Raw genomic sequence first — 26382 nt, 5'->3', positions numbered from 1 at the left:
AATTGAAGGGGAGCTTGACAGGATCTGCCATGAAGAGTGGGATAAACTGCCCAAATCCAGGTGTGTAAAGCTTGTGGAGACTTAACTAAAGAAGACTCAATGATGTAATGGCTGCCAAAGGGGGCTTCTACAAAGTACTGAATTAGGGGTCTGAATACTTCCAGGAATGAGAGATTTCAGCCTTTCATTTTTAATAAATTTGGCAACCTTTGTGAAAACAAATTATCACTTTGTCATTATTGGTTATTGAGTGGGATTGATGAGCAAAAATAACAAATTTATCCATTTAAAATTAAAGTCACAACCACAATAAAGTGTGCAGAAAGTGAAGGGTCTGAATACTTTGAGCCCACTGATTATCCATTCAGTCAGGCTTATCTACTTATTTTTTCATAGGTAAAGTAGAATGGTGGCATCTTTCTTGCATGTGGCAAATATTTTATTTTGCATTAATTTGTAAAGTAAAAACTATAAGTCGTACCATGGGTGATACAGCAGGGGGGAGTATTGAGTGTATGGGGAACAAAATAGCCAAGATGGTGGGAAGGGTTTTTGAGACATAAAGGCAAATAAAGATGGCTACAGGGCTGGGATCTGAGTAATGTGTGGCTTCTCACTTATTTTGAGTGATGTACTTGCTGGAGCACATCCTAGAGACCTTCCTACAATTCATTTTATTGATATAGCACCTGTGAATTTCCCCTTGGGATTAATAAAGTATCTATCTATCTATCTATCTATCTATCTATCTATCTATCTATCTATCTATCTATCTATCTATCTATCTATCTATCTATCTATCTATCTTCACATGCTCAAAGTGCTTTTCCTCCCTGCTAGTTTTCAACAGGTACAGAATATGAAGGCTCTATGGAATTATAGGAATTCCAAGAATCTGGCACATTAATTCAGGTGACCAGGAATTAAGGCTGTAAGGCTACCTATAGTGACCAGGTGTCCGATGACCTTTCCAGTGACCCCCTAATCCTTTAAGTGACCTCAAGGATCAGTGCAAAGTTTCCTTCCTTTGTAAGTGGCAGTCAGAACCTACTGGAAATTGTGCAATCGGATCTCTGTTGTGAGTGATGCAACACAGGATGGAGGGCTGTTGGATTCCATGCAATCAGACCATTACAGTACATGAATCAAATACAACTGTCGATGCTTTTACTCCTTGGTGCATCAAGCGCAATTGTCAGAGCGGGAGCTGAGGAGGTCATCCAGGATTGGCTGCAATCCATCTGCGATGCTGTTAATCAACAGTGGTGAGGAGGAGTGGGGCTTTGTCCAGGGTCAGCTGTGGCCCACCTGCAATGCCACAATGGACCACTGACATAGACAGACAGGCAGACAGACATTTTAGTATAGTAGGCAGGATTAGATAGATAGATAGATAGATAGATAGATAGATAGATAGATAGATAGATAGATAGATAGATAGATAGATAGATAGATAGATAGATATTAATTTTAGTATAGTAGGCAGGATTAGATAGATAGATAGATAGATAGATAGATAGATAGATAGATAGATAGATAGATAGATAGATAGATAGATAGATAGATAGATAGATAGATAGATAGTAGGCAGGATTAGATAGATAGATAGATAGATAGATAGATAGATAGATAGATAGATAGATAGATAGATAGATAGATAGACATTTGTTCCCAAGAGCAAATATTATATACAGTAGAGTCTCGCTTATCCAACATTCTGTATTATCCGACGTCCCACCGCAAAAAAAAAAATGTATCAATCGGCAACAAGAACTGCAAGTTGCGAGCGTGAGCGTAGTCTATTTTTTGTTGCTAAGTTCATTTTTTCAGTTAAATTTTTCTGTTGTTTTGTTTTAAAATATGATTACAGTGGATTATGTGGCTGGCCCTCTCTGGCGTGCATGTCTCTCACGTGTGTGTGTGTGTGTGCGTGTGCGTCTCTCTCGTGCGTATGTGTGTGTGTGTGTGCGTGTGCGTCTCTCTCGTGCGTGTGTGTGTGTGCGTGTGCACTCATGCATGCGTCTCTCGTGTGTGTGTGTGTGTGCATGTGCGTGCGTGTGCGTGCATGTCTCTCTTTCTCTCGTGCGTGCGTGTGTGTCTCTCTCTCTCTCACTCTCTCTCCTCGCGTGCATGTGTCTGTGTCTCCCTCTCTCACACTCTAACGCTACACAGGGAATGCACAGGGAGAGACTGAACACGTGCGGAAATCATCGGCGCGCACAAACCGAAAGGGAAACTGGCTTGTTCCTATACCAAGTGTGTGGTCGTGCACAGAGGCAAAAGTTTGGCAAACTTTTTGGTCATAACCCGATTTGTACGTGTTCAGAGATGTTCGTGAACTGAGGTTCCACTGTATTAGGCTTGTAATGTGTAAAATTATAACATAGTTTGACATTTAATAGGCTTTTTCTTAACACCTCCCATTATCCGACATTTTTGCTTATCTGACGTTCTGCCAGCCTGTTTATGTCGGATAAGTGAGACTCTACTGTATATATATATATATATATATATATATTATATGCTGCTGGGGAGCTGCTGCTGGTCAACAACAGGCTTATAGGTCCCACTAAGAAGGTCAGACCTATAGCAGTGCTACTTAGTTTATTCAGATTTCAACTCTCAGCAACCCTAGAAGTGCTGCTCCATTGGGTCAAGGGGGTAGCTGGAGGGAAGAAACATAACGAGGCACCATTTTTAGGCTGAAGCTAGAAGATGCCGGAGGGATCGCGCTCACCAATGTTAATTTGTTTTAATGTTTAACCCTCATTCAGATTACAGACACCACCAGGGATTACCATTTTTCTGGATTTACGTTCTTGTCCTGTGCCTAACTGCTTGTCTGATTTTGTCTTTGTAGGATACGTCTTCATCTGAGGAGTTCTCCGAATCACTTTAAATCCTCACGTCACAACTGGTAGTCAGTAGGACAATACTTTTCAAAACATCCAGCTGTTCACTTGCATCTGTGTCTTACATAGTAGACACCCAACATTTTAAGCAATGTGGAATGAAGTCGCTTCTGGGATCTCTGAAGCTTATTTTAACCATTATGTTGTATTGAATTACACTAAATTATTAATATTATTATGTTTTAAAGAGCCTTTCTCATACAGTAGACACCCAATATTTTTAAGCACTGGGGACTAAAGTTGCATCTGGGGTCCCTCTGGTGTTATAATAAGCTTCAGGGCCCCTAACTATAATTTTGTACTGAATTCTTATTTTTTTAAAACCCCCTTTTTTAAACAATAGACACCCAAAAGCATTGGGGACTAAAGGTGCTGCTGCGGTCCTTCTGGGGTTAGGAGCCCTGAAGCTTATTTGAACTATTATGTTGTATTGAATTACACTAAATTATTAATTGTATTATTTTTTAAAAACTTGTCTTATATAGTAGATACCCAAAATTTTTAAGCAATGTGGACTGAAGTCGCTTCTGGGGTCCCTGAAGCTTATTTTAACTATTATCCATCCATTTTCCAACCCGCTGAATCCGAACACAGGGTCACGGGGGTCTGCTGGAGCCAATCCCAGCCAACACAGGGCACAAGGCAGGAACCAATCCCGGGCAGGGTGCCAACCCACCGCAGGACACATAGAAACACACCCACACACCAAGGCCAATTTAGAATCACCAATCAACCTAACTAGCTTGTCTTTGGACTGTGGGAGGAAACCGGAGCGTCGGAGGAAACCCACACAGACACGGGGAGAACATGCAAACTCCACGCAGGGAGGACCCGGGAAGCAAACCCAGGTCCCCAGGTCTCCCAACTGCGAGACAGCAGCGCTACCCACTGCGCCACCATGCCACTCTTTTAACTATTATCCATCCATCCATCCATTTTCCAACCCGCTGAATCCGAACACAGGGTCACGGGGGTCTGCTAGAGCCAATCCCAGCCAACACAGGGCACAAGGCAGGAACCAATCCAGGGCAGGGTGCCAACCCACCGCAGGACACACACAAACACACACTAGGGCCAATTTAGAATCGCCAATCCACCTAACCTGCATGTCTGTGGACTGTGGGAGGAAACCCACGCAGACACGGGGAGAACATGCAAACTCCATGCAGGGAGGACCCGGGAAGCGAACCCAGGTCCCCAGGTCTCCCAACTGCAAGGCAGCAGCACTACCCACTGCGCCACCGTGCCGCCCTTTTAACTATTATGTTGTTTTGAATTACACTAAACTATAAATTGTATTTTTTTTAAAAAAAAAAAAACCCTGTCTTACGTAGTAGACCCCCAAAATTTTTAAGCAATCTGGACTATAGGCCCTTCCAGGATTAGGGGCCCCTGAAGGTTATTTTAACTATTACTTTGTACTGAAACACTCTAAATTATTAATTTAGAGTAATTATTCTTTAAAAACCCCTTCTGATAAAGTAGACACTCAGCATTTTTAAGGAAAGTGGACTAAAGTGGTCTCTGGGGCCCATCCGGCATTAGGGGCCCCCGACGTTTTAGCTTCATTACTTTCATAGTAGATCCAGCCCTGGTTGGAAAACAAACTATTTTACTATCCAATAATAATGGTGTGATTTCAGGAATCATGTGACAATAGTCCTCACACAATCTCCTTTTATTTAGCAGATAACGGTGGAGTGGTGGCTCTCAGGCTAGGGATCTGCACTGCCAATCGGAAGGTTGCCGGTTCGAATCCCGTAAATGCCAATAGGGACTCTGCGCTGTTGGGCCCTTAAGCAAGGCCCTTAACCTGCAATTGCTGAGCGCTATGAGTAGTGAGAAAAGCGCTATATAAAGGCAAAGAATTAATTATTATTATTGTTAATGGAATAGGAAATTCCCAGAATTCAGAATTGCAATGGACTTGTCGTGTTCAGAGTTACAGCGGTGGGCCGACACGATGCACTTGCTTCTAATGTAAAAGCCTGGAGAGCGGTGAGCGCCTTGTTAATTTTTTTAATGCTCCGCTCAGACAGGCGCTGTACAGGTTTGTTCAGTTAAACTCACTTACCTCCCCCAAAGACAACCCCCCCAGAAAAAAAAAAATGAAAAGCTTGCTTCACTAAGAAGGTTAATCAATTTTTATAAAAGCCAATGACAGTGAGTGGAGTCGTGGAGTCTGCAGATAGCGAGCTGCACATCAGGCAAGGCTGAGATGGCCCGAGGGTCAAATTGAAGAACACATTTCTTTTACAGCTTGGCTCAGGAACGAGGGGATAAACAGGAGGCATTAAGCTGACGGTACGCGAGTAATAAATGAAAGGTTTGTGCAGGCTGGAGAGTAACTGAGCCTTCCGAGAACAGGCTGCCATTTCCCTTAATACACTCAAGGTCTGTAATCTTCTCACGGCTTAAAGAGCCGGTGGTGGGTTTCCATGCTGGGCAGCTTGGCTGCAAACACAACAAATTGAAAGCAGACTCGGACTTTGTTTTTTTCTTTTGTTAATTTAAGGGATTTCTTTTTATGCCGTGTTACTGTATATCTCACTACCCTGGGCCTACAGTGCTCTATATGACTGAATTAAAGCTGAAATTTGGACAGGTACGGACTTATTAAGATCAGCTTAAAAGGCTGCATTTTTAGTGTGATTTGGATTTTTCCATAAACACCAAAGAGCAATGGAGTCGCTCCCCGCTAGCGGCTTACTGTCAAGTATGGAATACCGGATGGCACCTCACTCATATTGGGACAGTTGAGTCAAGAATCAGCCCAACATGCACGTCTTTAACCAGAGAACGACAAAGAGAGACCATCCAGACGCATGGAGAACCAGTTGACTGCTGTCAGAGAGTGGCCCCTGATTATGGGGGGATTTTCCACCCCACTCAGGGGCCAGCACACCGCCATATTGCTCTGGGTCTTCATGCATTGTGTAGCTGAAGTATTTTAAATAGATAGATAGATAGATAGATAGATAGATAGATAGATAGATAGATAGATAGATAGATAGATAGATAGATAGATAGATAGATAGATAGATAGATAGATAGATAGATAGATAGATAGATAGATAGATAGATAGATAGATAGATAGATAGATAGATAGATAGATACTTTATTAATCCCAATGGGAAATTCACAAATGGATCCCAGAGGAATATAGAAAGGCTTTCTTAAATTGGCAAGGCAAGAATGTTTATGGGACAATAAAGCAGGCAGTCCGTCATTAGTCCTATACAGGGTCGCGGGGGGTCTGCTGCAGCCTATCCCAACCAGTATGGGGCGCAAGGCAGGAACAAACCCTGGATAGGGTGCCAGTACGTCACAGGGTGAACACACACACACATACCCGGGTCAATTTAGGATCGCCAATTCACCAAACCTGCATGGCTCTGGACTGTGGGAGGAAACTCCACGTAGACACGGGGAGAAAATGCAAACTCCATGCATAGAGGACATGGGTTGCTCTCCTTACTGCGAGGCAGCAAGCGCTACCACTGCACCACAGTGCTGCCCGTGAACCAAACAATAAATTATAAATGCGACTTGTGCCTTATTAAGCTCAAGGGGACACTAGGAATTCTGGTCCTGTCAACTAACACGCTAAGAATGAATGATCCACAGCCGAACTTCCAGTAAAATCACCGTCTCGCTGTTATGGCCTCGTAAAGTTTCACTTACTAAAACTAGCAATGGCTTCTCCTGCATTGTCACTGAAGTGAAGTTCTCTGTGCCATACTGGGCCTTTCTCCTCGATCTCCTCTTATTTTCTGCAATGTTCTATTTATCCAGTGCCCTAGGAGTCTCTGTCTGGCCATCTTGAGCCTTCCTGGGGTTCGCCGAACACAAAGTAAGGCAAACCTGTGTGACATTTCGGTGTCAGTCACACGTCCGGCTCCGCTCATCTTCAGGGTGTTAGGCTGGCTACTTCAATATGAGAGACGCAGGCGGACGAGCCTGTGGTGTCCTGGATGATGGGCTATCTGTCAGGCGGACCACAATTTGTGAGACTCGAGGACCGTGTGAGCACCACATGTCTGCTTTTCTCTTCTCTCTGTACACTTCGGACTATCGATAGAACAAACTCAACTAATGGGGGGTATTGATAAGGGGGGGACAGACAGAGGAGAGGAGTTGGCATCCATGACCAGCTGCGAGTTGATTCTGCGATATCTCTTGCGACTCGCATACTCTATGGGCGCTCATCCACACTTAGGGCGATGATCTTTATGTGCGTCCCGAATTGCACGAATGCAGTGTGCTTTAACATTGCGTCATACTAAATGCAGAGTAAATATATAAATCTCCGGTGTTGTAAAGATGTTGAAAGTTTGGGGCAAACTTTGAGAAATGCCTGGTTGTGACATTCCCAAATCATTGCTATTGCAAAGCTACATTTTACACTTAACAATACCAGCACTTTTATTGTGGCTTCTCCGCGTTCTCTGGTGACCCACCGTGCCACACTTCGCAAACCACATGCAACTCATCTATCTATCTATCTATCTATCTATCTATCTATCTATATAATTTTTTTCGCGTTTGAAACGGAAATTACGTATGACCACACGATATGGAAATTACGTATGACCACGTGATATGGAAATTACGTATGACCACAGAACATATTATAATACAGGAACTAATCACTTCATTTGTGGACGCCATTTTTATATCGTCTTTACAAATTATTATTTGTGTGAGAGTTATTTTACTGATATTGAAAAGAAGTAAACACAAACACACTGATCTATCCCATGGAAGTGCACCCCGCGTCGTCCTCTCCCAGCCCTCCTCTCTGGACTACAGCACTGAGCCGACCGCCGCCAGACGTGTTCTGACAGAGAAGTTTTATTTATTTGTCCACGTGACTGTCGCGCAAATTACCACATGGTAACTTTTTTTTAGTTGGCAGTACTTGATAGTAGAAGAGATGAGGAAAACAGCTTTGTGTCTTTCTACTTTTTAACTGCGGCGAGCTGTGAACAATGTGCATGAGAACAAAGTGGATGCTGGGAGGCGCAGAATGTCGGGCTGCTCCGCCGGGTCGAGAGCTTCGCAGTTTCGGGCAGCGTCCTCTCTTCTCGCACTATTTGTGACACTTCAAGTGCCCCGTCGGCTCCTGGGAGAGTGGAAATCTTTGCGAATGAGTGTAATCGACGCCAGCGAAGCAGGACTCTGTTTGTAAATTGCCCTGCACTACTACTTACGGACTGTCCCTTAAGGTGAGTTCGGGAACTAAAACCCCTCAACATTCAACGTTTCTTTTGTGATGAATTATTTTAAGAAGTAAATCACAGGCACGTAGTGCAAGGTTGTCAGGCAGAAATTTGGATGATCACATAGAAAATGTAATTTCTATATCACAGCGGTCGTGTAGCGCCTTTCACAAGGGATCTGCTACCGAGAGATAATCCAAATACATTTTAGCTGCCGTTAGTACTACTTACCTGTTGTGTTATAGTGCCTTTAAAATGTAGTTTACCCCAATTAATATATCTTTACTTCTTAAATGTTAATGTTTTACTGTTTAATAACTTATAGACTACATTTTATTTTTTTCCCTTGCACTCAGTGAGCGAAGCCACTGGGTAATCAGCTAGTCTTCTATATAAACGGCAATGCATGGGAGGCTGTCTGTCTGGCCCAGAAGTGAGAGGTGGAGTCGGGGTAATAATAATAATAATAATAATAAAGTTACATTTTATTGAGCGCCTTTCACAAACCCAAGGTCGTTTTACATACATAGTAAAAAAAAAATTACACAGATGACAAAAGTTTGTAGAAGAGGAAAGTTTTCAGTTGCGATTTAAAAGTGCAGAAACAGGAACAATCTGGGAGAGACTGAGGAAGAGAGTTCTAGAGTTGAGGTGCTATAGCACTGAAGGACCTGACTGTTCTCTCAAGATGGAGGGTCTGGTGCGTGGGACAGTAAGGAGATGACTGCCCGAGGACCTGAGAGAGCGACAAGGAGTGTAAGGAGCTGAGTGAGGTAGAGGGGGGCAAAGGTCATGTATGGCTTTGAAGGTGAGAAGCAGAATCTTGAATTTAATCCTTGATGGAACCGGCAACCAGGGAATCTGGGAGAGAACAGGGGAGATGTGAGCAAAACACTTGGTGTGGGTGAGGACTCTGGTTGCAGATACTGTTGCTTCTGTATCAGTTTTGCAGGGAAGCCAATGAAGAGGGAATTACAGTAATCGATACGAGACATTATGAAACAACGAACCAGAGTTTGAGCATCAGACAAGGACAGAAATGGACGGAGGCGAGCAATGTTACGGAGATGATAGAATGAAATTTTGGAAAGAGACCTAATGTGTACCACAAAGTTAAGCGATGAATCAAACAAAACACCAAGATTTCTGACAGCAGGAGCAGGTTTGACAAGTGGACCTTCAACAGAAATAGAGAAAATGGACGCTGCCTTAGAAAATTGGGATTTTTGGACCTACCAGTAACACTTCAGTTTTATTGGCATTAAATTTGAGAAAGTGATTTTCCATCCATAGCTTAAGATCAGTGATGCATTCCGTGAGTGTGCTGGGAGGTGAATCTGTAGGAGAGTCTGTACTAAGATATAACTGGATATCATCTGCATAACAGTGGAAGTTACGGCCATGTTTGTGAATAATCTGACCCAAAGGAAGGATATAAAGTAGAAAAAGTAACGGTCCAAGGACTGAACCCTGACGGAAACCATGCAACACAGGTGAGGTGGAGGATTTATATCAGCCGAGTGTGACAAACTGTTGCCAATTAGAAAGATATGATGTGAGCCATTGAAGGGCAAAGCCAGAGATGCCTACAGCAAAGATACGTGACAGGAGGACTTCATGGTTAATAGCTGCACTTAAGTCAAGAAGGAGGAGAATATTAAGGGAACCACAATCTGCAGACTGGAGAAGATCATTGACTACACGGAGAAGAGCTGTCTCAGTGCTGTGCTGTGTACGAAAGGACTCCACCTCCGAGAATACACAAGTGAGGTGAGCACATCAGGAGAGAGATGCCCAGAGTAGCTCCTTTTAGTTACCTGATGTCTCCACATTTTAATTTTTTTCCCCTGAAGATTTCAATAGTTTCTAGGACCCCAGCCTTTTTACAGCACGGGCTTACACAGCTAGTTTCCAATAAATACGATGGGGTAACTCGTGACCCAACGATGGCCACCCGACCCATAGTTTAAATAAACTCTACTCTAAAGCTCTTTTCTCAGCCCCTTTATAATTTTTCCCCAAGTCTTTCTGAGAAAAAGGAACATTTTGACCTCACATCAGAGCTCACATCCAAGCAGAGGATTCTTTTTCACAGCAAATCTCTCTCCGAGAGGCTTTTGTAGCAAATCGTTTCACTGAAAGGTTCACCTTTTTTTCCCCGGTTGACTCATATGTCTTAGGAGATTTTTTTGTTCTTGTTTCCAAAGCTCAAACCCTAAATCAAAACACATCAGAGAGTGGAGACCAACTTGCTCGTCCTCAGCAGCCTCTCAGGTTAAGTGTAGCATTATGTGACGGTGCAGGTCCAGCTCCACACTCCCTCTTCCAGTTTTGGGAGCCTCTTGAACCGTTGGTAGTCCTAACCAGGATGAGCTGGAAATGTGAGGACACCACAAGAAGCGAGGGGAAGGTGCAAAAAGTATTAAAAAAAAAAAAAAAAGCAATTCAAAAGTGGTCTTCTCCTTTACAAACCGGGGATCTGTGCAAAATTTGGCAATTGATTTGCATAGCGGACAAAACGGACACAATCAGCTTTATACTGCGGGTTCAGAAAGTTTTCAGACCCCTTCACTCGTTTGCATTTTGTTTGGTTGAAGCCTCAGACTGAAATCATTTCCATTCATTTTTTTACCAACACTCAATACCCCAGAATGACAAATAGGACTTTAGGAATTTTTGCAAATTTATGATAAACTAGCTGTGTAAGCCCGTGCTGTAAAGAGCCCGGGGTCCTAGAAACTATTGAAATCCATCCATCCATCCATTTTCCAACCTGCTGAATCCGAACACAGAGTCATGGGGGTCTGCTGGAGCCAATGCCAGCCAACACAGGGTGCAAGGCAGGAACCAATCCCGGGCAGGGCGCCAACACCGCAGGACACACACACACCAAGCACACACTAGGGTCAATTTAAGATCGCCAATGCACCTAACCTTCATGTCTTTGGACTGTGGGAGGAAACCCACACAGACACGGGGAGAACATGCAAACTCCACGCAGGGAGGACCCGGGAAGCGAACCCGGGTCTCCTAACTGCGAGGCAGCAGCGCTACCACTGCACCACCATGCTGCCCAACTATTGAAATCATCAGACAAAAATTGAAATGTGGAGATGTCAGGTCTCAGTCATGTCTCTCTCATAGGAGGTTTTGTTTTGCCGACGTGCTCGTCTCGCTTGTGCTTTAGCGGCTAAGAGAGTGTCTTTCTTCGGAGGTTTTGTTTTACCGATGTGCTCGCATCGTTTCTATATTAGCGGTGGGAGGAAAAGTAAAAGGGATACTGTTTTGTCGATGTGTTCGTCTCGCTTCTGTATTAGCGGCGAAGAGGGTGTCTCTCTCCTAGGAGGTTTAATTTTGCCGACATGCTCACCTCACTTGTGTATTAGCGGCTAAGCGACTGTCTGTCTTCGGAGGTTTTGTTTTGCGGACGTGCTCGCATCGTTTGTGTATTAGCGGTGGGAGGAAAAGTAAAAGGGATACTGTTTTGTCGATGTGTTCGTCTCGCTTCTGTATTAGCGGCGAAGAGGGTGTCTCTCTCCTAGGAAGTTTAATTTTGCCGACATGCTCACCTCACTTGTGTATTAGCGGCTAAGCGACTTTCTTTCTTCGGAGGTTTTGTTTTGCGGACGTGCTTGCATCGTTTGTGTATTAGCGGTGGGAGGAAAAGTAAAAGGGATACTGTTTTGTCGATGTGTTCGTCTCGCTTCTGTATTAGCGGCTAAGAGGGTGTCTCTCTCCTAGGAGGTTTAATTTTGCTGACATGCTCACCTCACTTGTGTACTAGCGGCTAAGCGACTTTGTCTTTTATCAGAGGTTTTGTTTTGCGGACCTGCTCACATAATTTGTGTATTAGCGGTGGGAGGAAAGGTAAAAGGGATACTGTTTTGTTGATGTGTTCGCATGGCTTCCGTGTTAGCAGCTAAGTGAGTGACTCTTTCTTCGGAGGTTTCATTTTGCCAATGTGCTGGCCCCGGTTGTGTATTAGCAGCTAAGCGAGTTTGTTTCCTCAGAGGTGAGGCCCTTACTCCAACTCCACCTCTTACTTCCGGGCCAGACAGACACACACACTTCCACATGTAGATGTTTCTATATAAGATAAAAAACCAAAATGTCACATGTCACTGAAGCATTGAGACCCTTTGCTATGACACTTGAAGTCTGGCTCAGGTTGCATCCCATCCTACTGATCATCACTGACACAAGTACTCAGGTACTCGTTTGAATCCTCATTTTGTCAGCAGTTCCAGCCTGAAGTCTACTTGGGTGTATCACACACCTGAATTTGGGGATTTTCAGCCATTCTTCTCTGCAGATCCTGTCCAGTTGGATGGAGACCATCAGTGGATGGCTGGTAGCTCTTTTAGGGCGGATGTCGACTTTTGTCGACAGGAGGGGTTGAGGGCGAATGTCGACAAATGTCGACATCCAGGGATAGAGGGCGACAATCAGCTGTTAATGGCGACAAAACTCACTGTCACGTCGCAGGCATTCCCTCTGTGCTTGGAGGAATGCTAGACTCGTTGACTCGGCAACTAATCCTTGCGTGTGCGTGAGTTGCGAAATGCAAACAATGGCAAGATGGCATCGACATGTCACAAGGGAGCGAAGCGAGTGCAGAAAAGAAAACACTCAGCAGACAATGTTTTGCGCATTATCGCGGAGTCGGACTCTGATTTTTCGGAATCGGATTTTATTGACAGCGATCAGGAATCGAGCTAGAGAGTGAGAAGCCAGCATCAGCTGATCGGACACCAGCAGATGCCACACCAGCTGATCCGCTGCCAGCTGAACGCATTCGTGTAGCCGATGCATCTACGGCAAGGTTTGTGTGGGAGGAATACACAGACATTGATCTGTGGGAGCCGAACTGGCTCCCGGACTTCACAAGACGGCATGGCTTGCTGTTGGACACGACAGATCACCAGCTGCTGAACTACTTCAGGCTGCTCTCTCCTGATGCTGCTTTTCAGTTACTGTCAGATGAGACAAACAGGTAGGCAGAGCAATTTTTTGAATCACGGGCTGCGCTTGCATCGCATTCTCGTTTTTCAAAGTGGAAACCCACAACAAAAGACGAGATGAAGCGCGCTGTGGCATTACAAATAGAGATGGGACAGAACTGGTGATATAACTTCAGGGAGTATTGGTCCAAACATGCTTTGTCCCCTGGTGGCTTTGGACAGGTTATGCAGCGTGATGATAGGTACGTGATGCTGCAAAGTTTTATTCACTTCTGTAATAAACAGAAGCAAATCCCATGGGGTGAGCCAGGCTATAACACCATGCATAAAGTTCAGCCCCTGCTTGACATTGTGGAACCTACATAGAAACAATTTTATCAGCCTGGCTGTGATTTGTCTGTGCATGAATCTATGATAAAATAAAAGGGACACCTTTTTTTCTGCAAATATATGCCACACAAGCTCACAAAGTATGGCATAAAGGATTTTGTACTGGCAGAAGCAAACACTGGTTTCTGCCTGAAAGTTATTACATATACAGGAAAGTATTTCTTTCAAAGAGAGAACTGTCCCTTGACAAGTCAGGTTGTGCTGGAGCTGCTTCAGGGCTATGAACATTTGGGTCACGTTGTGTACATTTGGACAATTTTTATACATGCCCAGAATTGTTCATGGAGCTACAGAGCAGAGGAATTGGAGCTTGTGGCACAGTGAGGGTGAACAGGAGACACAGGCCTTCACAGGCTGAAGATGAAAAGAGGTGACAATACGGTTTTCATGCGGGCAGAAAACTTGGTGGCAGTGGCATGGCATGATGGCAAACGGGTGACTTGTCTCTCTATAGTACACACGAACAATATATGTGAGAAAGTGCAGCAACAGACAATAGAAAAGTAGGCACCAAAGCAACACGTATTGTAAGGAGTGCAATGTGGCAATGACTGAAATTGGCTGCTTTGAGCGAGATCAGACTTTGCTGTGTAAAATGTATGTGATATGTATGTGAACTCATAGAGTATGCAGGCTCATACAACATGCAAGACAGTAACATTTGTCAAAAGTAAATATTTTTTGTTGATTTCAATTGCTTTGTGTTCTTTTTTTTAAAAAAAGTGAGTTTTTGGAAAAATATTCAGCCCTGGGAGAAAAGAACCAAAAAAAAAAATTAGCCCTAAAAGAGTTAATAATAAAATAATACATTTTATTTATTCGTAGGTGCCTTTCCAAACACTCAAGGACACCGACCCGTGTCAGGTCCCTCCAGAGACTTTCAGTTGGGTTCAAGTCAGGACATTCCCAGAGTTATCCCTACCGCACTCCCTCCTGTGTTGTCCTTGCGTTATGCCACGGCTCATTGACCTGTGACCAGTCTGAGATCCAGAGCGCCCTGGAGCAGATTTTCATTAAGGATATCTCAGTAGGGCGGCACAGTGGCGCAGTGGGTAGCGCTGCTGCCTCGCAGTTGGGAGATCTGGGGACCTGGGTTCGTTTCCCGGGTCCTCCCTGCATGGAGTTTGCATGTTCTCCCCGTGTCTGCGTGGGTTTCCTCTGGCGCTCTGGTTTCCTCCCACAGTCCAAAGACATGCAGGTTAGGTGGATTGGCGATTCTAAATTGTCCCTAGTGTGTGCTTGGTGTGTGGGTGTGTTTGTGTGTGCTTGGTGTGGTCGGTTGGCACCCTGCACAGGATTGAATCCTGCCTTGTGCCCAGTGTTGGCTGGGATTGGCTCCAGCAGACCCCCGTGACCCTGTGTTCGGATTCAGCGGGTTGGAAAATGGATGGATGGATGGATGGATGGATGGATATCTCAGTACTTTGTGCCCCACCACATGATGCTGCCACCTCCATGCTTCATCACTGGAATGATAGTGCACAGGTGACGAGTGCTGCTTGGTTTCCTCCACACATGATGCTAACCTTGGTTCCTTCAGACTAGAGAATCTTGTTTCTGACATTTGGAGAGTCCCTTAGGTACCAAAATCCATGCCGACTTCCATGTGGTCTTTCACTGAGGAGAGGGTCATCTCTGTCCACTCTATCAAAAAAAAGCAGTGATGGTTGCCCTTCTGGACGTTATTCCCATCTCCACACAGGTTCTCTGAAGATTACTGTATTATAGTTTACAGATTAATTTGCAAACTATGTGCGTTACTTTGAGAATTTTTTGGCATGGACTGTTGGCTTAGCATTTCTCCCTTTGATCTTCGGTTGTGACCACTTACTTCATCTTTCTCTCCCGGTCCTTTCTCATAAAGATTATCTGACCTCTTTCTGAAGTCTTTACAGAAACAAAGCGGTGCTCACCAGCAGCCATCTTGTAATCACGTCCCCGTCATCCCAGTACTTATCACAACTGTCAGACCTCAGATTCAATAAGAGGTGGTGATGCTACTGAATCATTCATGATTGTTTTCCCCCTAAACTTATATCAGCATGTGCTCTTACTTTCGTTGTGACCGAAGAGCAATTAGTGTCAGGCGAACCAGACGGTAAGATCTGGACTCCAGCCCAGGAGGCTTTTTTCCCACATAACTTCATCTCTGTAACAGTTTTGAGCCTGTTAAATATATGCACATACATTAAAGGCACATATGTGTACATAACAAATTAACAATAATTAGGAAATGATTGGAAGCATCATGTCAACAGCTGCCTTGGAGCGCAGAGGGGAAAAAAGCGATACCTACGAGTTTAACTAAAATGGGCCCCTTTAAGAATAGCATACTGATCAATATTTAACGCACCTCTACTTGTGTTTGTGACTCCAATCAAAAGTGCAGATCGACTCGCACGTCTTTCTCGCAGTCACTGGGTAAGATGGAAAAATTCCACCGACGGGAAAAGTTACAATGTCCTAAGCTTCTCCGCAAGACACACTTCAAAAGCCTGGGCTTAACATCCGAAACAATGAATTATTTTAAAATAATAATATTCTCATCAGAGGAAACGCTCTGCTCTCAGTCACAGGCTAATACCAGAACCTGACAGCCTGACAGGCAGTGAAATAATGAGAGAGCACTGTGCTCCTATTGTCTAATGGAGCGTTCCGATTCATCTTTCGGCCTCGGCTTTGGTCCCTAAGAGAATTTAATGATCCTCTTTTTTTTGGAGCCGTTGGCAGTGGAGCTAAATCACTGTCAGCGCAAAGATCGCTCGGCGCATTATGATCTATGATTAGGTCACTGAAACAAATCTCTAGGGTTTCAAGCAGCTGCGATACAGATCCACGTAAATAATTACAGGAATTCCGAAGATGTGCGGAACTGTTGAAAAGTGGGACCGGGATAAGAAAGTTCACTCCAAACAGGTACCTTTCTGAATCTCGTCAGTGTCTTGATAATCTTACGACGACATTGGAGGGGTTGATAAAGTGTGAGCTTTTCAATTATTCATTTTCCATTGCAGGGGGGCACAGTGGTTAGCATTGCTTCACCGCTCGCGGGAGGTTACTAACCATCTGCAGGCCAGACAGTATAGATTTTTCTTCTTCTCTTCTCTTCTCTTCCATGTGTGGTGTCTTTTGGTACTCGTAATTTCCTCCCACATCCCATAAACATGCAGGAAAATAAGTATGGGAGTGTGGTGGAGCGTGTCAGGGGTCCATGGCGGATCTGAGCAGGTGTTTTAAAAGAACAGTGTAGCTCAGAGCTTGTGAGTGTAAGTGTGTGGAAGGAAAGCCGTGAGGCAGTGGAGAACTGTGGCGATGCACGTTAAGGTCCGTGGCATTGACCGTTTTATAAATAAACAAGTAAGCCAGTGATTCTCTAGAGAATCGTAAATCCAAGAATGGCAATCAGTTTCTGTTCCGTCCGATATTTGGATGGATGACATATCATGGAGGGTGGGTACGTCTGGGGAAATGTCATTTAATTAAATAAGCATATCTGTACTAAAGCGGTTTCGCTTTGTGGAGACGTGATCCCGTTGCCTTTGCTGACACCGACGGCCGGCAGAGTGGAGCACAGCAAGTTTAGTGTACAGGTTGTGGTGTTCGTGTGCCAGCCACGGAGTCTGGGAAGCCTACTAACTCTGGGAAGCCACTGCGTTTGACTCTGGGGCGTGCGCCATGGCACAGAACGTATGTATAAGCAGTGGTGTGGGCGGTCGCGTCCGGGCGGCTGGAAGCCACTGCGTTTGACTCTGGGGCATGCGCCACGGCGTAGAACATATGTATATGCAGTGGTGTGGGCGGTTGCGTACGGGTGGCTGTACAACCTGGCATGCACGCTTCACCTCAGGTTTAGTTCTTAGGTCATAGGCATGGTAAAGTTTCCATTTAATTCAATAACCTTATTTGAACTAAAGCGGTTTCTTTGTGTGGGCACCTTCGTTCATTGTTTATATCCATACGGGCTCCACAGGTTGTGTTGTTTGCCACCTACTGACTCTGGGAAGCCGCTGCATTTGACTCTGGGGCGCCGCGCCGCAGTGCGCATGCGCTTCGGTGTGTCCACCGCGCATAAATTAACTGTGGTTTAGTAATATAGATAAATGGAGAGCTTAGGTGTGGACAGGTGTAGGTGTAAGCCTTAGCATGGCGGGGCGGCTCAGGGGTGTTTGGGAAGGAATTGGTCGGCCAAGCATTCATGTGCGGACGTGTGCATCGACATAGCGCTCTCTTGGGGACGGTGGTTGAAGCCCCTGCGCCCAAATGAGATTTAAAAGGATCTTGAGCAGGTAACAGTAAAGACGAGAAAACAGAAAGGGAAAGATCATTTATTTCTAATCGCACATTTTCATACAAATTGTTTAGCTCAAAGTGTTTTACAAGATGAAGACAGAAAAGTTTATATGATACAAAAATAAGATTAGGCAATACTAAGTAACAAAGAATAAAAGTAAGGTCAGATGGCCGAAATCGGGAGTGACCTCCCCTCGACTTCTCGTCTACTCAGACAGAGGGATGAGTCATTCATATGGGCAAACTGAAAAAAATGGTCATATTATTATTTACCTTATTATTTTTAAGGATTCTATGTTGGCATAATATTTAAAAACATAAATGAAGCACCTTTCGTCAATTTGCGTACCTATGCACTGTATTAGGACCTACCACTGTAAACACCTGTTGTTTATGCAAAGCCGGTATTTTTCCCCCACAGCTGCTATGCACACATTTTAATATCGAAAACTGAAATTTAGAAAACTGTATGCTTTATGAGAAATGTAACAAGATAAAAAAACAATGTCCAAAATGATTTGCTATACCGTAATACCTATATTGAAAATTTGCCATGATAATTTTATTTTGGCAAACAATTCGGGCAAATTACTACTTTCAGTAAGTGGAAGTGGGTCAAAAGTTGCAAGAGACTTTAGTGATGTGTGTAATGTAATACTTGTACACAAAATTTTGTGTCCGGTAAAGCAAAAACGTTCTCAAATATGTATTACCTTTTGAACGTAATACAGAAAATTGCGATTATCTCAAAAAACGGTTGTTTTTCGAAAAAATGCAAAGCAACAAGAATGCTTATAAAGTGGTGCTTTAACATAATATGATATGAAATTATCAAATTTTTTAAAAATATTTTTGGGGAAACGTTTCAGGTAAAGTAACACTTCTGGTTAGCGGAAACAGCTCAAAAGTTGATAAAAATCTACGTTTTGTACCTAATATAATATATTATATAATGTATAATATAATATAATAGTGAATTTCCCCTTGGGATTAATAAAGTATCTATCTATCTAATACTTGTATGATTGACCTAAATGAAAGCGTACTTAAGTCATCATGTTTACATACACAGACACACACACACACACCCGCAAAGACATAATTCCAAAAATAGTATTTTCGGACTTGAGGGGGGTCTAAAAGTCGAGGTTCATCAAATAACCCAATTGTGCTTTACTCACTCAGAATATGGAACCAAATTAGGAAGCATTTTAAGATGGAAAATCTTTTATCAGTGGCACCTCTGCAAGGGAATCACCTCTTTCAACCTTCGCAAGTATATCCAGTTTTTAATACCTGGAAAAGTTTTGGGATTAAAATGCTCAGAGATCTTTATATAGACAACATATTTACATCTTTTGAACAATTACGTTCAAAATTTAACCTCCCAGCTACACATTTCTTTTACTATCTTCAAATTAGAAATTTTGTTAAACAGAAATTGCCAGATTTCCCCCACCTTGCACCCTCCACAATGCTGGAAAAAATACTGCTCAATTCCGAGGAAACAAACACTATTTCCGCAATATATAAAATCTTATTAGAGTCCCTACCTTTCAAAGATCCAAGAGGACATTGGGAAGAAGATCTCTTAATCAATATATCAGAAAAGGAGTGGAAGGTAGCAAAGCAGAGAATTCACTCGAGTTCTATATGCGCAAAGCATAGAATTATTCAACTAAAAATTATATATCGAGCTCATCTGTCTCGCTTAAAACTGTCCAAAATGTTTCCAGGGCAGGATCCAACCTGCGAGCGCTGCAACCAAGCTCCTGCCTCACTGGGTCACATGTTTTGGGCCTGCACCAAACTAACATCATTTTGGACAAAAATTTTTAAGTGCCTCTCAGACAGCCTTAGTATCACAATCCCTCCTAACCCACTAACAGCTGTGTTTGGTGTCCTTCCAGATGGACTTGAATTGGGGCAGGACAAGCAAACGGTGATTGCATTCACTACACTCTTGGCACGCAGACTTATTTTGTTAAATTGGAAGAATCCTAATTCTCCTCTTATAAGTCAGTGGGAAACCGATGTTTTATATTATTTGAAATTGGAAAAAATCAAATTTTCAGTTAGAGGATCTGTACAAATTTTTTTCAAAACTTGGCAGGATTTAATCAATATTATTTTAGAATAAGAGAAATAACTATTATCGCATTTAACTCCCTTCTCCATCTCTTATTTATATAGATATTTACTTCTCCCCTTCTTTTGTCTAATGTTGCCTTATTAAAAAGTTTAAAGAAATTTTCCTTTAGCTAAGCTCTCCTTCTCAGGGGTGGGGTTTGATTTGTTTTCAAATTTGTTTGGTTATAAATTGATCTGTTTGTATGGAATGATTACAATGAAAATTAATAAAATAAAAATATAAAAAAAAAAAAAAAAAATCTCGAAATCAAATTTTTCGACAATTCCAATACTTCCCCTATTTGATGATGCGGGTTCGGCTCCATGCTCCCATCTTCTGTTAGGGAGCCCTTGAACCCAACACCGTCGGTAATGTCACCGATGAGCTATACAGTGAGGCAATAACATTTGAGCAAGGGGATGGCGTAGCAAAATGCAAAGTGCTTTTATTAAAAGACAAATCAAATGTTCAAACAAAGTGCAGTAGTGCAATGTTCAATAAATAAATAATCCTTAAAACGAAACATGTGGAGGTTAAAATACACAAAACAACAATCCTTCAAAACGAGGTTAAAACGTTCAACAGGAAGCAGTCTTTAAAAACACATGACAAGCCCGGTGCTTCTTCGGTTACCCTGGCGGCTCCCCTGCTACTCCCATCTGGACTGCTCATTGCAGCTGACCTTCTATCTACTTCTGCTACCACTGCCAGTCGCCTTTCCGATCCTTGGCTCCGGTCGGCTGCCCCTGACAGTGACCTGGGAAATCCTTCCAACGGGCCAAGGCTCTCACGTGGAGGATACCACGTTCCCAAGTCCTGACTCCCGCGGCCATCCGTGGAGAATCATCCACCTTCCAGTCACTCCCGTCCTTCATACAACTCTGCGGGAGCGACAACAACTACTACGCCTGGGATGTCGGCCTAACACCCAGGTTGCCTATTCAGCTGCTGCGAACCTGTTCATGCTCGCTCCCTCACTCACACCGGCGCACTCTCTCTCTTTCTCTTGCTTCCTGCTTTCTTCTACAACCTCCCGTTCTCTTTCCTTTCTTTTCTTATACTACCCCTCCTAATCGTCTTGGGCTTCTCTATATATGCAGAGAGGACATGGCAGCTGCAGCGCATTAGCCACAGGAACAATCACGGATGAGGGCAGTCCCTCACCTGTGCACTTAGGTGAGAAACGCTCACACCGCAGATCGCCCTGTGGCTCGCTACAGCCACCACGCCCCCTCGCTAAGCCGCGAGCGCGGCGATTATTCATTTAACAACGAACTGGCCTTTGCTGGAAGAGCTGTGGACCCATAACACCACACCCTATACTTTGTATACGAGAAAGTAAAAACAAAATCTGCAGGGGTTCCAAGGCCACTAGATGGCAGCAGAATTCTGTCCCATGAGTCGTTTGCCTTAAAAATGTAAAACAAATTCATAAACATCACCCCCTGAGTTGGACTTGTGCTTAGAAGTCCGAGCCAGAGTCACGCTCAGGGTTAACACCAAGTAGGTTAAAAAGAAGATCATCCATCACAGAGATAGACAGAGTTCACCCAACTACTCAGGCATTGTATGAGTGCAGACTGGGGAATCGTAATGAGATCTTTGGAACACAGGAGGAAAAACAAATAGAGAACAGGCAAATAACACAACGAGAGCACCTCTGCTAAGAGTACTGGGCCTACGGAAAGTACAATTACGGAAAGATAATACATTGGACTGGACTGCCAATAGCAGTATACTATACTTCCTTAGAAGGCTGGCGTCCTTCAACATCCGCAATAAGATGCTGCAGATGTTCTATCAGACGGTTGTGGCGAGCGCCCTCTTCTACACGGTGGTGTGCTGGGGAGGCAGCATAAAGAAGAGGGATGCCTCACGCCTGGACAAACTGGTGAGGAAGGCAGGCTCTATTGTAGGCACGGAGCTGGACAGTCTGACATCTGTGGCGGAGTGATGGGCGCTGAGCAGGCTCCTATCAATCATGGAGAATCCACTGCATCCACTGAGCAGGATCATCTCCAGACAGAGGAGCAGCTTCAGCGACAGACTGCTGTCACTGTCATGCTCCACTGACACACTGAGGAGATCGTTCCTGCCCCACACTATGCGACTCTTCAATTTCACTGGTGGGGTTTGGGGTTGGGGTAAATGTTAAAATTATACAAAGTTATTGTCTGTCTGTATACCTGCATTGTTATCACTCTTAAATTTAATATTGTTCTTTATCAGTATGCTGCTGCTGGAGTATGGGAATTTCCCCTTGGGATTAATAAAGTATCTATCTATCTATTATTTAGAATGTCTGTTTGCAACTTTTTTTGCACTTACTTATGGATTGTTTTTTGGTTGTTCGTTGCAGAATTGTTCTTTGGTTGCTGGAATTCCAGAAAGTGACCCTGGGTAGTGACATTCAATTTGCACTGTGCATTTTGGGACGAGTCCCCTGCCACAGAAGGCTTCTGGTTTAACTCAGCCACCTTGGCCTATGCTGTTAACGGGAGTTTAATGAAGCCAGTGTTTAAGGATTAACAGCCGAGGTTTTATTTCTTTGCATTCCTTAAATCGATTCAATTTCAGTCACACCCAGGACCTACAGCAGGTACAATTTCTGCCTAAAGGCAGGTTACCTTCAACTCTTTTCTCTTGTCGACGGCTTTCTATCAACTTCACAGTCCTCTTTCATCTTAAAAACATAAGGGAGTCAAAGGTGAGAAAAGACTCATGCTGGCTTGTTCTTGATCTGTTTCTTGATGGTTACATTTACCTAAGAGGAAAACAGTTCCAGCTGTTTAGTGGTTTAAACAAAAAAGAAAAAAAAATCTGTGTGTCCCAGACTTACAGGTCAATTTCAGGCTGAGCTTGCGAATATCTATAATTTACTTTTTGAAAGGTCCTGCGTGTTGGACACACTTGTGCTTCAGGAAAGCGCATTTCAGGAGATCAATGTCACATTCCACCATCTCATCATATTATTTGTGTGAGTGTGTGTTAGGTTTGCAAGATCTTCAGGGGTGGGTGTGTATGTGTTATCCATTTAAAAAAAAAAATTGGAAATTTTAGAGGGTGTCTAAACATGGAGGATAATAAAAATTAATTCATGTATTTATTTCTAGGATGATTGACTACTGCAATGCTGTTCAAATCATAGTCTATACAGCTTTCAGATAATTCATTCAAAATGCTACTGCAAGAATCATTACAAGAACTAGAAAGTCTGAACACATAACTGCAGTTCAAGTTGCTCACAACCTACTGTTAAATGACAAGGAAGAGGTGGGATGCCAGCTGGACAAAGTCTCCTGAACAGTAACAGTGTCCGACTTTGACTTTCTCTGTCATAATTGAACGTGGACCACCCAGAGGTTTATTTTCTCCAGGGATGCTCCTGACTGGAGTTTGAGTTCCTCTTCTCAGTTTTCAACTGACAGATACAGTAGATTCAGAATGTATTTCACTTTCTGCACACTGTGTTGTAGATTTCATTTTAAATGGATATCTTTGCTATTTTTGCCCATATGCAGTGTATCCGGAAAGTATTCACAGCGCATCACTTTTTTCCACATTTTGTTATGTTACAGCCTTATTCCAAAATGGATTAAATTCATTTTTTTCCCTCAGAATTCTACACACAACACCCCATAATGACAATGTGAAAAAAGTTTACTTGAGGTTTTTGCAAATTACAAATAAAAAAACTGAGAAATCCCATGTACGTAAGTATTCACAGCCTTTGCTCAATACTTTGTCGATGCACCTTTGGCAGCAATTACGGCCTCAAGCCTTGTTGAATATGATGCCACAAGCTTGGCACACCTATCCTTGGCCAGTTTCGCCCATTCCTCTTTGCAGCACCTCTCAAGCTCCATCAGGTTGGATGGGAAGCGTAGGTGCACAGCCATTTTAAGATCTCTTCAGAGATGTTCAATCGGATTCAAGTCTGGGCTCTGGCTGGGCCACTCAAGGACATTCACAGAGTTGTCCTGAAGCCACTCCTTTGATATCTTGGCTGTGTGCTTAGGGTCGTTGTCCTGCTGAAAGATGAACCGTCGCGTCAGTCTGAGGTCAAGAGCGCTCTGGAGCAGGTTTTCATCCAGGATGTCTCTGTACATTGCTGCAGTCATCTTTCTCTTTATCCTGACTAGTCTCCCAATCCCTGCTGCTGAAAAACATCCCCACAGCATGATGCTGCCACCACCGTGCTTCATTGTAGGGATGGTATTGGCCTGGTGATGAGCGGTGCCAGGTTTCCTCCAAACGTGACTCCTGACATTCACACCAAAGAGTTCAATCTTTGTCTCATCAGACCAGAGAATTTTCTCTCTCATGGTCTGAGAGTCCTTCAGGTGCCTTTTGGCAAACTCCAGGCGGGCTGCCATGTGCCTTTTACTAAGGAGTGGCTTCCGTCTGGCCACTCTACCATACAGGCCTGATTGGTGGATTGCTGCAGAGATGGTTGTCCTTCTGGAAGGTTCTCCTCTCTCCACAGAGGACCTCTGGAGCTCTGACAGAGTGACCATCGGGTTCTTGGTCACCTCCCTGACTAGGCCCTTCTCCCCCGATCGCTCAGTTTAGATGGCCAGCCAGCACTAGGAAGAGTCCTGGTGGTTTTGAACTTCTTCCACTTAGGGATGATGGAGGCCACTGTGCTCATTGGGACCTTCAAAGCAGCAGAAATTTTTCTGTAACCTTCCCCAGATTTGTGCCTCGAGACAATCCTGTCTCGGAGGTCTACAGACAATTCCTTTGACTTCATGCTTGGTTTGTGCTCTGACATGAACTGTCAACTGTGGGACCTTATATAGACAGGTGTGTGCCTTTCCAAATCATGTCCAGTCAACTGAATTTACCACAGGTGGACTCCAATGAAGCTGCAGAAACATCTCAAGGATGATCAGGGGAAAGAGGATGCACCTGAGCTCAATTTTGAGCTTCATGGCAAAGGCGGTGAATACTTATGTACATGTGCTTTCTCAATTTTTTTATTTTTAATAAATTTGCAAAAACCTCAAGTAAACTTTTTTCACGTTGTCATTATGGGGTGTTGTGTGTAGAATTCTGAGGAAAAAAATGAATTTAATCCATTTTGGAATAAGGCTGTAACATAACAAAATGTGGAAAAAGTGATGCGCTGTGAATACTGTCCAGATGCACTGTATCTACGATGAATACCCCCACAAAGTGATCATTTCAGTTTTCAATTTAAACAAAAAAACTGAAACCTCTCATTCATATAAAGTATTCAGATCTTGGTTCTCATTAATAAAACTTTGCATGGATTAGAGCATGAAAATATGAAAATGCCAAAAAATAGGAAAACGCATACAGCACAAAATAAAAAAATCTGGTTTATGTACATTTCTATGCAAATTCCTACATTCTACGCACTTGAACACGTTTCGAAACTCCCCCTGGTTAATGTCCTGAAACAACCATACATGGACCATGCTAATCAACATCATACATATAAAATCACAATGCTGCAGGACTTCATTGACTGGTAGGTAGGGCAGCCGCCCTCCTGATGCATCGAGAGCCCGCACCCTGCATTCATCAGTGCCTGGCTGTGCTCGACAACTGAGTGTGCCAAGATCAGGTGTGGCATTATAGTGTCCCTCCTTTGTGTTCTGGGGGTCAGGGAAAGGTGTAAAGTACTAGTGTCCGATTCTGAGCGGGTAGCCTCTATCATCCGACACATGTAATGACCTGACTGCTGTTACAATGAAAACTGAGGATTCATCCAGTTACCTAACCAACAAGTCAGCCACCATGGTCAGCACTGTCACATCTGCCAGATACACTTGGCCTCAAAATAAATGAATCACAGATTGACCCAGGTCTCCGAACCACAACATTTATTAGTTTCATCTTGTCATCACAGAGGACTTGTGAGTTAATGGAATGTAACTGCCTACGGTTAACAAAAGCAGCTTCATTCCCACTAGGTGCCCTTATTGCAATAGGAGTTCAGTATACCTCAGCAAACGTTTGGTCAGGCGAATCCTGTTTGCTTTAATTATCCTTAAGAAGTTTCTAGAACTTGATTAGAGTCTGCCTGTGACAAACTGAATTGACTGGACATCATTTAGAAAGGCACACACCTGTGAATAGACGTTCCCACCATTCACACTGTATGTTAGGACAAAAACCAAGCCATGAAGTCCAAAGAACTCTTTGTAGACCTCCACAAATCGACTGTGGTGACACATAGATCAAGGCAAGGGTACGGTATAAAATCATTTCTAATGTTTTGAGTGCTCTGTTCCCAGGACCATAAAGTGACCTTGATAATTGTGAAATGAAAGGTTTGAAACCACCAAATCGCTTCCTAGAGTTGGCTGTCCAGCCAGCCTGAGTAAATGGGCAAGAAGGACCTTGGTCAGGAAGGTGACCAAGAACACCAAAGGCCACTCCAACTGAGCTTCAGAAATCTTTTGCCCAGATTGGAGAACGTGCCAAAAATGGACGGCCCACACAG

The sequence above is a fragment of the Erpetoichthys calabaricus genome, chromosome 18 (assembly GCF_900747795.2).
Source record: "Erpetoichthys calabaricus chromosome 18, fErpCal1.3, whole genome shotgun sequence".
In the NCBI taxonomy this organism is placed as follows: Eukaryota; Metazoa; Chordata; class Cladistia; order Polypteriformes; family Polypteridae; genus Erpetoichthys; species Erpetoichthys calabaricus.
The sequence above is the reverse complement of the archived record's forward strand: the minus strand, read 5'-3'. Positions refer to the sequence as shown.